This window comes from Myotis myotis, unplaced genomic scaffold, assembly GCF_014108235.1.
Source record: "Myotis myotis isolate mMyoMyo1 unplaced genomic scaffold, mMyoMyo1.p scaffold_m19_p_20, whole genome shotgun sequence".
Classification (NCBI taxonomy): Eukaryota; Metazoa; Chordata; class Mammalia; order Chiroptera; family Vespertilionidae; genus Myotis; species Myotis myotis.
In genome coordinates this window covers 14,802,813-14,815,140 of record NW_023416325.1, presented here as the reverse complement: position 1 = coordinate 14,815,140, position 12,328 = coordinate 14,802,813, and the positions used below count along the sequence as shown (strand labels likewise).

Here is a 12,328-nt window from a genome sequence, read left to right as displayed (position 1 = left end):
CTCGGCCTGGGACCCGGGGGGGCGGGGGCGGCGGCCCGGAGAGGTTTGGGGCGGGAAGGGCGCCCGGGAGGCACCGGGCGCCGTTAGCGCCCTGGCATCGCTGTTTTGTTGTTGGGTCACGAGTGTGCCTCTGCACGCAGGCGCCGCCGCCGCCGGGGAGTTGTGTGCAGAGCTGCCTTTCGGAGGCTGAGTTGCAGGCGGAGGGCGCATCCCGGAGATGGCGGGGCAGGGAGAGAGGGGGAGGAGCGGGTGGGGGAAGAGGTGCAGATTTGCACGGCTGGCCTCAGTGGGAGGCACGGAAATGCAAGCAGAGCAAGCCGGCGTGAAAGCCCCTGGGGCTTGGCACCCCAAAAGACGACCCCCAGCTCAACTCCTGCCCCCCTTGCCCACGGGCTACCCTTCTTCCTCTTCCTTCAGCCACCCCATCCTATTACCCTACGGGGCCGAGCGAAATTCAAAGCATTTTTAATATTTTTTTTTCTGCTGCAAGTCTTTTCTTTTTGGGTGGGGACGATCCTCCCGGACCCCCCATGTGCGGACCTACCATCAGGAGGAAGCATTTGGGGGCTCAGGAAGAAATTAGCACGGCTCCATACCTGTGCGAACTGCATAACTTTTAAACTCCCGGACTCAAAAGATATGGACATACACACACAGTCACACACACAAACATGCAGGAAATACAGCCAGACCAGCGCCTTTTCAGATCCGAGCTGACCGGAAGATGTTGCCTTTCATTCATTCATTCTGCCCGCGCTTGTGGAGTCCTTTGCTTTGCTAAGCGATGAGCCCTGGAACAGAAGTTGAACATTTTTTAAAGGTCCCTGCGCTCGCCAACAGGAGGAAATAGAGGCTCAGGAGTGAAATACCGAGAGAATTGGATCTGGCGCCTCCTAACACAGCTGGCAAACAGGCGGAGGGTAAGCCTTTATTGGCCATTTATAAGAGAAAAGTCTGCGGAAAGATGCAAGGCTCTCTGGGATGTGGCACAGGGAGCTCTGGGGGCCCCTTGATTAATCCTATAAGGCTTCTTGGCGGAGGTGTGGGCACCCTCTATACATATATGGAGTGCCATTAGACCTGGGTATGCTTCCCTGTCCACATACCTGGTTCGCTGTGACCACCCTCAAACCTGAAATCCTAAATGAACAGTCAGGTCAACTTTGGTTGTGAGAAAAGCTGGCCCTAAAACAGTCCTCTAGGCCATGTAGGCCTGACCTTGGGAGTAAATATCACAATTAGATGACATGGGGCTGGGAAAGAAGTAAAGGGACTTTATAGATGCTTATAGCAGGCGTGGTAAAAATACTTGCCATTCTTTTAATATTGTATCTTTTCTGCCATTAACCTTGTGTGAGAGCTAGAGCAAGTCATTTTGCAGAAAGAGAAACTGAAGCTCAGGGAAGTTATGATTCTGGAGGTTGCTCTGCCCTCCTGTCATCCCCATGTCAACAGAGCAATCAGACAGACATGTGGAGAGGAAGTGGCTTCCCTCATCGGAGATTGGATGTGAATCATCAGCTCCTATTGGTCACCCCAAGAGACAGCTTCCCCCTCACTCACCTTAAAGTTTCCTGCTCTATCTTTTTGTATTCTCTCCCCACCTCCGCCAAAGACTACTTAGAAGTTGTTTTAATCCAAATCCACTAGCTGGCAAACGTCAAAAATTTGTTTCACTTTGGCTCAGTGGGAGTAAGAAGGGTTTTGCCTTCCGCCTCTATCAAGAACCAGGGACCATTTTGTTTCCTTCTATCTCATAAGAACCCTTTAAGCCGCAGAGGTTCTCAACCTGTGGGTCGCGACCCCTTTGGCGGTCCAACGACCCTTTCACAGGGGTCGCCTAAGACCATCCTGCATATCAGATATTTACATTAGGATTCATAACAGTAGCAACATTACAGTAGTGAAGTAGCAACGGAAATAATTTTAAGGTTGGGTCACAACATGAGGAACTGTTTTTAAAGGGCCAGAAGGTTGAGAACCACTGCTTTAAGGGAAATAGTCTTGTTATTCCTCATTTTGCAAATGAGGAAACTTCGACTCAGAAAGGCAAAGCCACTTCACCCAAGATCACACAGCTTGTAAGTGGGGTTGCTGGGGCTCATACCCAGGCCTTAGACATCACATGCTTTTTCAGATACTATCTTTACTGCTCCCACATCATGAAACAAACATGTTCAAAGGAAGGTGCATGGACTGGAGGGGTCATGGAAAAAAGCAAAACTGAAATAGAAGGCTGGATCTTAATTCTTCTTTCCTCCTCAAGACCTCTCTCCCCATGTGGCCACATGGGGTCCCCCAAAAAATGGTGTCAGGAAAAGATGCGATGACAGGCACCTTAGGGTAAAAACAGTTAAGTCCATATATTACCCGGATGAGCAGTTCCTGGCATGGCAGAGTGGGAACGGTAGAGTAGTTACCTAATTTAATCCCCTCCTTTTACAAACCCTGAGGAAACTGAAGACCAGAGAGAAGAATGGGCCAGCCGGGGGTTTGTTCCCCTCTGCCCCCCCCCCCCCCCCCCCCCGAGAATGCCTACCCTGCAGCATGGTCCTAAGTGGTCACTCAATAAATGTTGAGCCCTTGATGGATCACCTTCCCCAGCGATATTTGCATTTTCCCTTTATCAGTAATTGGCAGATGAAAGGCTTTGTCCTCCTGTTGAAAGAATTCCAGGCATTTGCTCAAAGTGGGGGAGGAGGTAATTTTGGGCCAAAGGGGGAAGGACCAAGACCCTTGAGCTCCTGGTGTTGGCTAATTGTCCCAGAGGAGTGGGCAGTAGGTGAGAGAAGGAAGATTAAGGTAATTCTCCAAGAGAGATACTTTTTCTTGCAGGAAGGAAAAAAAAAAAATGACCAGGCCAGTTGTATTTGAAACATCATCATAATGATTTCCTGGACCCTCCTTCTCCTTCTTACAAACAGCCCAGTCAGATTCTGTGTTGGCCCCATTCATTCATTTCTTCATTCATCAAAGGTTGATTGAGCAGCTCTGTGCTTTAAGACAGGGGGTATAGAAGAACCAGCTCCGATTATACACATACTCCAGGCTGTGGACCACCAGCTTCCCAAGGGAGTTAGTTAGGCAGGGCTGATATGGGATGGAACCCTCAGAATTCAGGATTTTCAAACTGCTAGAAATGGAAGCGGTTATCATATTTATATATAATTACAATAGCTCCTGATCTTTGAGAGCTTACTATACCTTTGAGCAAAGCCACTCGCCTTGGCCATCTCTCTGAATCCTCATCAAAATTTTGTGAAGGAGGGTCTGCAGTGCCCCCCTTTTATAGCTGAGGCTCAAAGAGAGGTCAGGCTACTTGCCCGAATTTTACAGCTGCGAAGTAGCAGACAGAACTTGAACCCCGGGCTTGTAGGAATTCAGAGCCCACTTTACCACTCTGCCTCTGCAGGGCTGTCCCCAGGGCACAATGGACATCTTTTATGTCTGTGATCATACAGAGTCTCTAGCCACATGTGGCTATTGAGCACTTGAAATGTGGGTAGTGGGATTAAGGAACCCAATGTTAAATTTTATCTCATTGTGATTAAATATAAATAGTTATATGTAACTAGTGTCTACCTTATTGGACAGTGCAAATTTCGAGTGTTTTCCAGAATTTGTCACAACTCACCTACAAGGCTACCTCCTGGTCTGATGTGGCACTGGGTCCCCTATCAACCTTCTGGAAATATTTGTGGAATGAATGAAGAAAATGTAATGATGAGTTGGGGGGAGGGGCCCAGGATATCTACAAAGGTTTCCTAGAGCCATCTGGTACAATGTGAATGTTTGCAGTGTTAGCCCTTAAACCACTCACTCTGAGTGCCTGCGGAGAGCATGGTGGCACTGTAGGCACCCGGGGAGGACAGTTATATACAAGACTGTCCCACCTGCCTGGATCTGACAAACTTCTCAAGGACAGGTAAGTGGTGATGGGGCGGGAAGCCTTAGAATGGGATAACCACTTCCTGATATATTTCCTACTGATAGGCTCAAACACAAAGATGCAATCCATTGTAGCCCTGTTCGAAATAGAAAAAGATTGAAAACACCTAAAAGTTGGGGAACTGATTGAATAATTCCTGGACCATTTGTATGCCCAAGGAAATGTTATTAAATCATTAAAAGGAATAACGTAGTTCTATATATACTGATGTGGAATGGTCTCATAGCCTTATAACAAAACAAGGTGTAGACTGTAGAATATTAATACTTAATTGTGCTGACCACTTTCGTTAAGCAAGGGGGTATATCTATAGCTACATATATTTTATATGCACAGAATTTTCTTTGGAAAGAAATAGGGAAAACACACACACACACACACACACACACACACACACATATACAGGAAAGGCCCTGGCCAGTATGGCTCAGTTGGTTGGAGTGTCATCCCATACACCAAAAGGTGGCGGGTTCAATTCTCACTCAGGGCACATACCCAGGTTTCTGTTTGATACCTGGTAGGGGCGCGTGCAGGAGTCAGCCATTGAATATTTCTCTCTCTCTCCCTCCCTCCCTCTCTAAAATAAATTAAAATTTTTTTTAAATGGGGAAAAGAACAGAAAAGGGAAGAAAACTTATTGTTTGGTACAGCATGAAATTTTTGCCACATGTATGCATTAGTGTTTCCTGATTTTGAACCTTATAGACTTATTTTGTATGCTGTAGTACCTTTTGAATTTTGTTCTATGTAAATATATTGCATATTCAAAAAGGAATTACATTTTAGTCACCCTTTTGAGGCTCTAGGGTTCAAAATCAGTCAAATTTAAACCAAATAAATATTGCTTAGCTATATATAGGTAAGTGGTAAAGCATAAATAAAAGCAAAGGAGAGATCAACCCAAAATGCAGAAAAAGCCTCAACTCTGGGGATAAGTGAACAGCAAGAGGTACTAGTAATTTTCTCTTTCTGAATCTATATGGTGGTCACCCAAATATAATTCTTCCTCTCTCTCTAAAATCAATAAAAGCATATCCTTGGGTGAGTTAAAAAAAAAAAAAAGAATTCAGAATAATGTGTATGTTATGATCCCATTTATATTAAAACAAACTGCATATAGGCGATGTATAAACACACACAAAAGAAAAACAGAGAGGAAATTTTTGAAGGGATTATATAAACTAAAATATGATTTGCATTTGTAATTACCATTGTGTCCTTTGAAATTTATCAAATACTTCAAACATAAAGAAAGAGATAGAAAATAAATATCACAAAGAATATAGCAAGGACGAGTGTATCTAGTACCAGACCTTGCCAAACCTTAGAGTTTTGCCATATTTTGTATTACTTTCGCAATTAAAAAATATTTGGGGAGCAACATACCACACTATTTCCATTAAAATGTTTGGAATTCCCACAGACCTTTTCTGGCTTTTCATTCTTCAGTACCTTGTAGATTGAAGTATCAGAGTAGGAAAGAGCAGAATTACATAGAGCTTTGGTCATTTGGAGAAGACTTAAGTTGATGTCTAGAGTTCTGCATTTTTCTAATCTCCCTTCCTGTGTGAGCATTGGAAGGAACGTTGGAAGTAACAGGTGAGTTTATTAAGGGGTTAATGCCAGGAAGCTAGTCATAAAAGTTCAAAGATACTTTCAAAACTTGCATCTTTGGATTGATGGACAAGTGTGCTACCCAATGGAAATCAAAACCCAAGAATTACTTCATCGTGCTAAGTGGTCATTGGTTGCCAATCCCCAAGGGCCGGACAGCAGGGCTGGCAGTTAACCCTCTCAGGGACAGTCATGCCCTTTACATTAATGTTTATTTTGAAAGATGAAGTAGGGACAGAGGAAAAGCCTAGAAAGATCCCCAGACCTTCAGAATCTCACCCCAAAAGGCAGAGTTTCCCCCTGCAAAGGGACACCTGGGGACAAATTTCTGGGAGAAAAGTTTTGAACTTTTAAAATAAGAAATCAGTGAACCTCGCTTAGTAAGAGGAAAACGGGGGTGGGGGGGGGATTGATTCACTTTTTGTGCTGTCAGAAGAGAGTCCAGGGTTGGGGAGGATTCCATTAATCTTGCAGAGCCATCAGTCACTGAGAGGATTGAATTGCATTTCCTGCCCGAAGATGTGGAGACAGATGACCTTTGCCGAAGCCCTCAGACCCCCAGTTCACAGCTGGAGAGAGGATGTGTCAGCATTTACTTTTGGGTCTCACTCTGCCCTTTGTTCAAAATTCAGACTCTTTGTGTTCAGGCTGCTGCAGGAGTTTTTGTAGTTGTTGGTGCTGATTTTTTTTTTTTTTTTTTTTTTTTTTTTTTAATCTCCCACGTCTTGCAACTTCTGAGAAACTTTCTACTTGGCAGAAGATAATATCTGGAGGTGCCCCAAAGAGGGAACTAGAAGAGACTCGGGGGAATTTTAAGAGAGGCCCTTGGGCCTTTTGGCTTTCATTACTGCCCCTTCCTGGGCTCCCCGAATGCTGTAGACCGAAAACTAATAATGCCTCGTGTTTACATGGCTCTATTACAAAAAGGCTTTTACATGCATTACCTCATGTAAAAGGAACTGCTACAACAGGAGCATTTGCATAAAACAACATTTAAACTCCCAAACATTGCGAGCTATGTGATCTTAGACCAGGCACCCGAACAGTCTCAGCTGTGGCCTCTGTGAAATGGGAGTCATATTATCAACCGTGTAAGAGCTGCATGAGGATGGAATGAGCCAGTGTTCTATAACGTGGTGGTCAGTAAATGATGGGTCTTCGTTAAAATGCAGTCCACCTCCTGGACTTCATAACCCTAACTAGTTGTGGATTGGAGGAATTTAGTTTTCCCCCAAGGGGAAGGCTGAAAGCATGGAACAGCCCTGCTTTTCTCTCCAACATCCTTTCTCACCCCAATCAGTCTGAACTCCCAGAGCTACTTTAAGTTCTTTGAATGAAGTTGTTTTCTCTCCCCCAGGCTTTTGCATATGCTGATTCCTCCACCCTGAGCACTTTCTCCTGCCTGCCCTCTTCCTCTCCAAAACTCTCATCTTCCTACAATCAACCGAGCTGTCTTCTCTTTCCTGCCCCTCATAATGCTTATCACATTATCTCATTGCTGCCTTCGCTCTCACCAGACTGTGAGCTGGAGGAGGGCAGGGACCCCCGCTCCCGCCCCCACCTGTCTCATGCATTGATGCATCTCCTACCTTGCACGGTGCCAGCACCTACTCTAAAAGGATGTGTCTAACGGAAGTCCAGCATCGCTATTGTGCCTTCCCTGGTCCCCAAATTCCTCATCCTTCCAGAAATCTGGGAATCACAGCGCCGAGATTTCTTCTTTCCCCGCGAGCCATTCACCCTCTGCTAATGGAGTCAGTGGCTTTTTATCCCGCCTTGAAATAACATTAATTCACCAGTTATTTACTGAGTGCCTCCTAGCCTCATACACAGAGCAGCATTGATAGGAAATCCTCCTCTTGGCCCCTCAGCACCTATTCATGGCAGAGAGGAAGGCCTTTCGCCCTGGTGAGGTGAGGGTGTTCCGAAAAGAGACGGAGATTTGGCTCTTATCCCCAGTCGGAAGGGAGAGATCTCTGACGCGGCCCTTAGAAATTCAACAGCCAGCCAGTTGCCCAGTTTACCCAAGCACAAAACCCTTTCTCATTTAGACTATTTCTCACAATGATAATAAAACGCTCATGTGTTAATAGTCTAACGTCTGTCTATTAAACTAAAATGAAAAGTCCCTGCCCTGGCCGGGTAGCGCAGTAGGTTAGAGTGGTCCGTGGACCACTGGTTGGCGACCGCTGGGTTAGAGTATCATCCGCTTACACCAAGGGTGCGGGTTCCATCCCCTTTCAGGGCACACACAGGAATCAACCAGTGAATGCATACATAAATGGAACAACAAATCTCTCTCGGTCTCTCTCAGATCAATCAATCAATCAATAATTGGGGGGGGGGGAGTAAAGGTCCCTGAGAAGACTGGCCTTGGTCTTGTTCACTGTCTATCCTCAGCCCCTAGGGCTGGGCTCATAAAATATACTCAACAAACGTTTGTTGACTGAATGAATTCCTCAAACTCCAAAATATGTCTATTTTCAGCTTGATCAGCTAAACCTAAAAGTGCTCTTTGAAGAACATGCAAATGTTCTAAGAGGTCCTCTTGAAGTGCAACCAGGTAGCCTGCCTGAGGGAGGTGGTACTCTATACCTTTGTAGCTCCAAAACTCAGGCTCTCCTCCCCTGGGTTCCAGGTGGCCTACGGAGTTCATGTGATCTGCTGGACAGAAACTGAGTCCTGGGGCCATGTGGGGGCAAGGGACCAGCTGTCATCACCCCAGAGCCCCCTATCTGGGAGGCCCCTCAAGCAGCTGATGCAGCATGAGGAGAAGGGGAAGCAGCTATTTGCTTGTGCGTGTGACTTCCCCAGGGTGGGGCCAGAGCTTATCACTTGGTCATGCTCGATGGCCTGGAGGGCTGGAGACCTAGGGTGGGAAGAGGAGGGGCGGTGGAGCTGGCTGTGGGGACAGGACAGGGACTGGTGTGCCTGAGAATCACCAACATCCAAAGGGCATATGGGTCTTAGTCTTCTGCTCCTGGTCTCTGGAATTGATTTGTCTGCCTGAGCCTGGATTCCAGCCTCAGCATCTCCCATAGGCAATCACATCTAATGTCTGCCCTGGGCACAGCATGGACACTGCATCCAGCTGTCTGAACCCTCCAGTCACCTGCCTGTCCAATCTTAAACTCTTGGAAAACTGTGGACATTCCTTTTGTCTCCACCATGATAGTAGGCACTCAGTAGGCACACAACAAAAAGTGATTGGCACGCCCAGCCGTCATGGCTCAGTGATTGAGCATCAACCTATGAACCAGGAGGTCATAGTTCAATTCCCGGTTAAGGCACATAGCCTAGCTGCAGGGTCGATCCCCAGTGAGGGGTATGCAGGAGGCAGCCAATCAATGATTCTCTCATCATTGATGTTTCTCTCTCTCCCTCTCCCTTCCTGTAAAATGAGAGGAAGGGCGAGGGGTAGAGAGTTAGAAACATGGATGAGAGAGAAACATCTATTAGCTGCCTCCTGCACGTTCCCTACTGGGGATGGAGCCAGCAACCAAGGTACATACCCTTGTCCAGAATCAAACCCGGGACCCTTCAGCCTGCAGGCTGACACTCTATCCCAGTGGTTCTCAACCTTCCTAATGCCGCGACCCTTTAATACAGTTCCTCATGTTGTGGTGACCCCCAACCATAAAATTATTTTCGTTGCTATTTCATAACTGTAATTTTGCTACTATTATGAATCGTCATGTAAATATCTGATATGCAGGATGTATTTTCATTGTTACAAATTAAACATAATTAAAGCATAGTGATTAATCACAAAAACAATATGTAATTATATATGTGTTTTTCGATGGTCTTAGGTGACCCCTGTGAAAGGGTTGTTCGACCCCCAAAGGGGTCGTGACCCACGGATTAAGAACTGCTGTATCCACTGAGCCAAACTGGCTAGGGGGAAAAATATATTTTTTTAAAAAGTGATTGGCAGTGACGGGATCCTCGGTCCTTCCAGAGTCCTCACTTCTCAGCCTATGAGCTATGTGCCTGTGAGGAGGCGTCTTCACCTCTCTGAATCTCATTATCAATGGGAAAAATAACAGCTTGTTGGTAGAATGAAATGAGATCACGGAAACCCCAGTCATCCCACTCCATAGTTCCTGTTTCTGTTTTCATTTTCTCTGTAGCACTGATCAGTATCATATGTATATATATTTTTTTCCTCCTCACACTAGGATATCAACAACACAAAGCAGGTGTTTTATTCTGTTTTGTTCGCCACTTTTTCCCCAGCCCCTCACATATAGCATGGCACAGGGTTGGTTCTCAGTAAATATTTGTTGAATAAATGAATGGATGGATGCAAAGTGACTCATATTCAATAAGTGCCCCATAGTGGTAGATATCATTAATTTACCATTGTAATCAAGAACTCAGCCTCTGGAATCTGAAAGGAGTGTAATTGGGGTAGGAGAAAATTAGCACCATGGTAGGGGGTTAGGAGCTCTGGCTGGGGAATCCTGCCTGCACTACTTCTAGTTACTTGATTTGGAACAAGTGACTTCATGTTCCTAAGACTCAGTTTCCTAATCTGTAAAATGGAGGTAATAACAGTACCTCCCTGGCAAGATGTGGGATAGGATAAGATCGCAAATGAAAAGCACTGAGTAGAGTGCCAGGCACATAATAAGTGTTTAATAAACAAGAGCCATGGTTACACGCTATAGTAATATTCAGACTAGAGGTGACTTCTGAGTCAATTCAACAGTTGCTAAGCACTTAAAACATGTCAGGCTCCAGCCAGCTCAACAATGTTTACTGACCTTTATCTGTGAGTTCCTCAAGGAAAGACATTGTGTTTATTTACATTGTCATGATCTTACTAGTAGCTCCCAGTAGATGCTAATTCATGTTAAACATGCTGGAAAAATCACACGCTAAACTCGATTATGAGTAAGAACATAAAATAGCGAATAGAATAATATCAACTGCCTACTGTGTGCCAGGCATGTTCGGTGCTGGAGATGTGGCAGTGAATTTAAACATGGAGGTCCCTACTTTTAGGCTAGTGACCTTAGCGGAGCGACTAGATCTTGTTCCAACAGTTGCACTGACGGGCAAAACATTGCAACGGATAAGTGTATCACAACCGAGAGGTGTATGAGACTATGAGATATATAAAATGGGCAGGGGGAGGAGGGGGTTGTCCTGGTCTGGGGCTGAGCAGGAAGTTGGGGAGCTGTTGCAGAGAAGTGAGGCACTGAGCTGGCTGATCTCTGTGGAAAGAGGAGGTCTTAGCTAGGCCATGCGGGGAAAGTGTTCTCAGCTGAAAAAAGAGCAGATGCAGAAGCCTTGTGATGGGGGTTGGGGGGAGGGGGTTCAACGGGATGACATGGGCTAAAGGAACTGAAAGAAGACCCAGATGACCCAAACAAATCCAGTGAGTTGAAGGCAGGGGTTAAGGTGAAATAAACTGGAAAAATCTAAGTGGTCACTTTGGGGATCAATCGAGTAATATCTGGTGAAGCTAAAGGAGTGTGCAACCTATTATCCAGCAGTTCCATGGCTAGGAACATTCTACAGAAACACAAACACAAGTACACCAGGAAGCGCAAACAAGAATGTTATCCGAGCTGCACCGTGTGCAATCTCAAAAAACTGAAACCACCTCAATGTTCATCAACAGGAGAGTGGAGAGATTGCAGCATATGTCCTTCTTGGGTTCCTCGGGAAGCAGAGAATGAATCAGAAGTTTGTGTGGTGCGGTGCAACTTTATTGGGGAAGCAAGAGTGAGGAATAAGGGGACTGAAGCAGGGAAAGAAGGTAAGTCATATGAGGGTACTTGTGGGGGGGACTAGAAACATATGTTATACTTTCAACAATAAAGATTTAATTTTTTAAAAAATATATATTTTATTGATTTTTTTTGCTGAGTGGAAGGAAGAGGGATAGAGAATTAGAAACATCAAAGAGAGAGAAACCTCAATCAGCTGCCTCCTGCACACCCCCTACTGGGGATGTGCCCACAACCAAGGTACATGCCCTTGACCGGAATCGAACCTGGGACCTTTCAGTCTGCAGGCCGATGCTCTATCCACTGAGCCAAACCAGTTAGGGCTAAAGATTTAATTTTTAAAAGTAAAATGAGCAGAAACCGGTTTGGCTCAGTGGATAGAGCGTCGGCCTGCAGACTGAAAGGTCCCAGGTTCGATTCCGGTCAAGGGCATGTACCTTGGTTGCGGGCACATCCCCAGTAGGGAGTGTGCAGGAGGCAGCTGATCGATGTTTCTAACTCTCTATCCCTCTCCTTTCCTCTCTGTAAAAAATTCAATAAAGTATATTTAAAAAAAAAAAAAGTAAAATGAAGTGGCCCTAGCCGGTTTGGCTCAGTGGATAGAGCACTGGCTTGCGGACCAAAGGGTCCCAGGTTCAATTCCTGTCAAGGGCACATACCTGGGTTGCAGGTTCCTCTCCCACCCGAGCCCTGGTCAGGGCTTGTGCGGGAGGCAACCTATCAATGTGTTTCTCTCACATTGATATTTCTGTCTTTCCCTCTCTCTTCTACTTTCTCTAAAGATAAATGGAAAAATATTCTCGGGTGAGGATTTTTAAAAACACATACTAAAACAAAACAAACAAAAAAAAAAACCCTGAGGATAGTAGTGACTTTGGGGAAGAAAGGGATTTTTGTTGTTGCTGTTCTTTTTTTTCCTTTTCATGAAATGCTTCACAAATTTACACGTTGTCCTTGTGTAGGGGCCATGCTAAAATTCTATGTATTGTTCCAACTTTAGTAAATGTACTATTGAATTGAGCAC

General features: G+C 45.4%; 1 non-coding gene across 1 annotated transcript; it reads right to left on the bottom strand.

Annotated features, from left to right (window-relative positions):
• Nucleotides 1-12,221: 12,221 nt before the first annotated feature.
• LOC118678676 lies at nucleotides 12,222-12,328 on the bottom strand. The gene has a single exon (XR_004974968.1). It is a non-coding gene; the product is annotated as a U6 spliceosomal RNA (small nuclear RNA).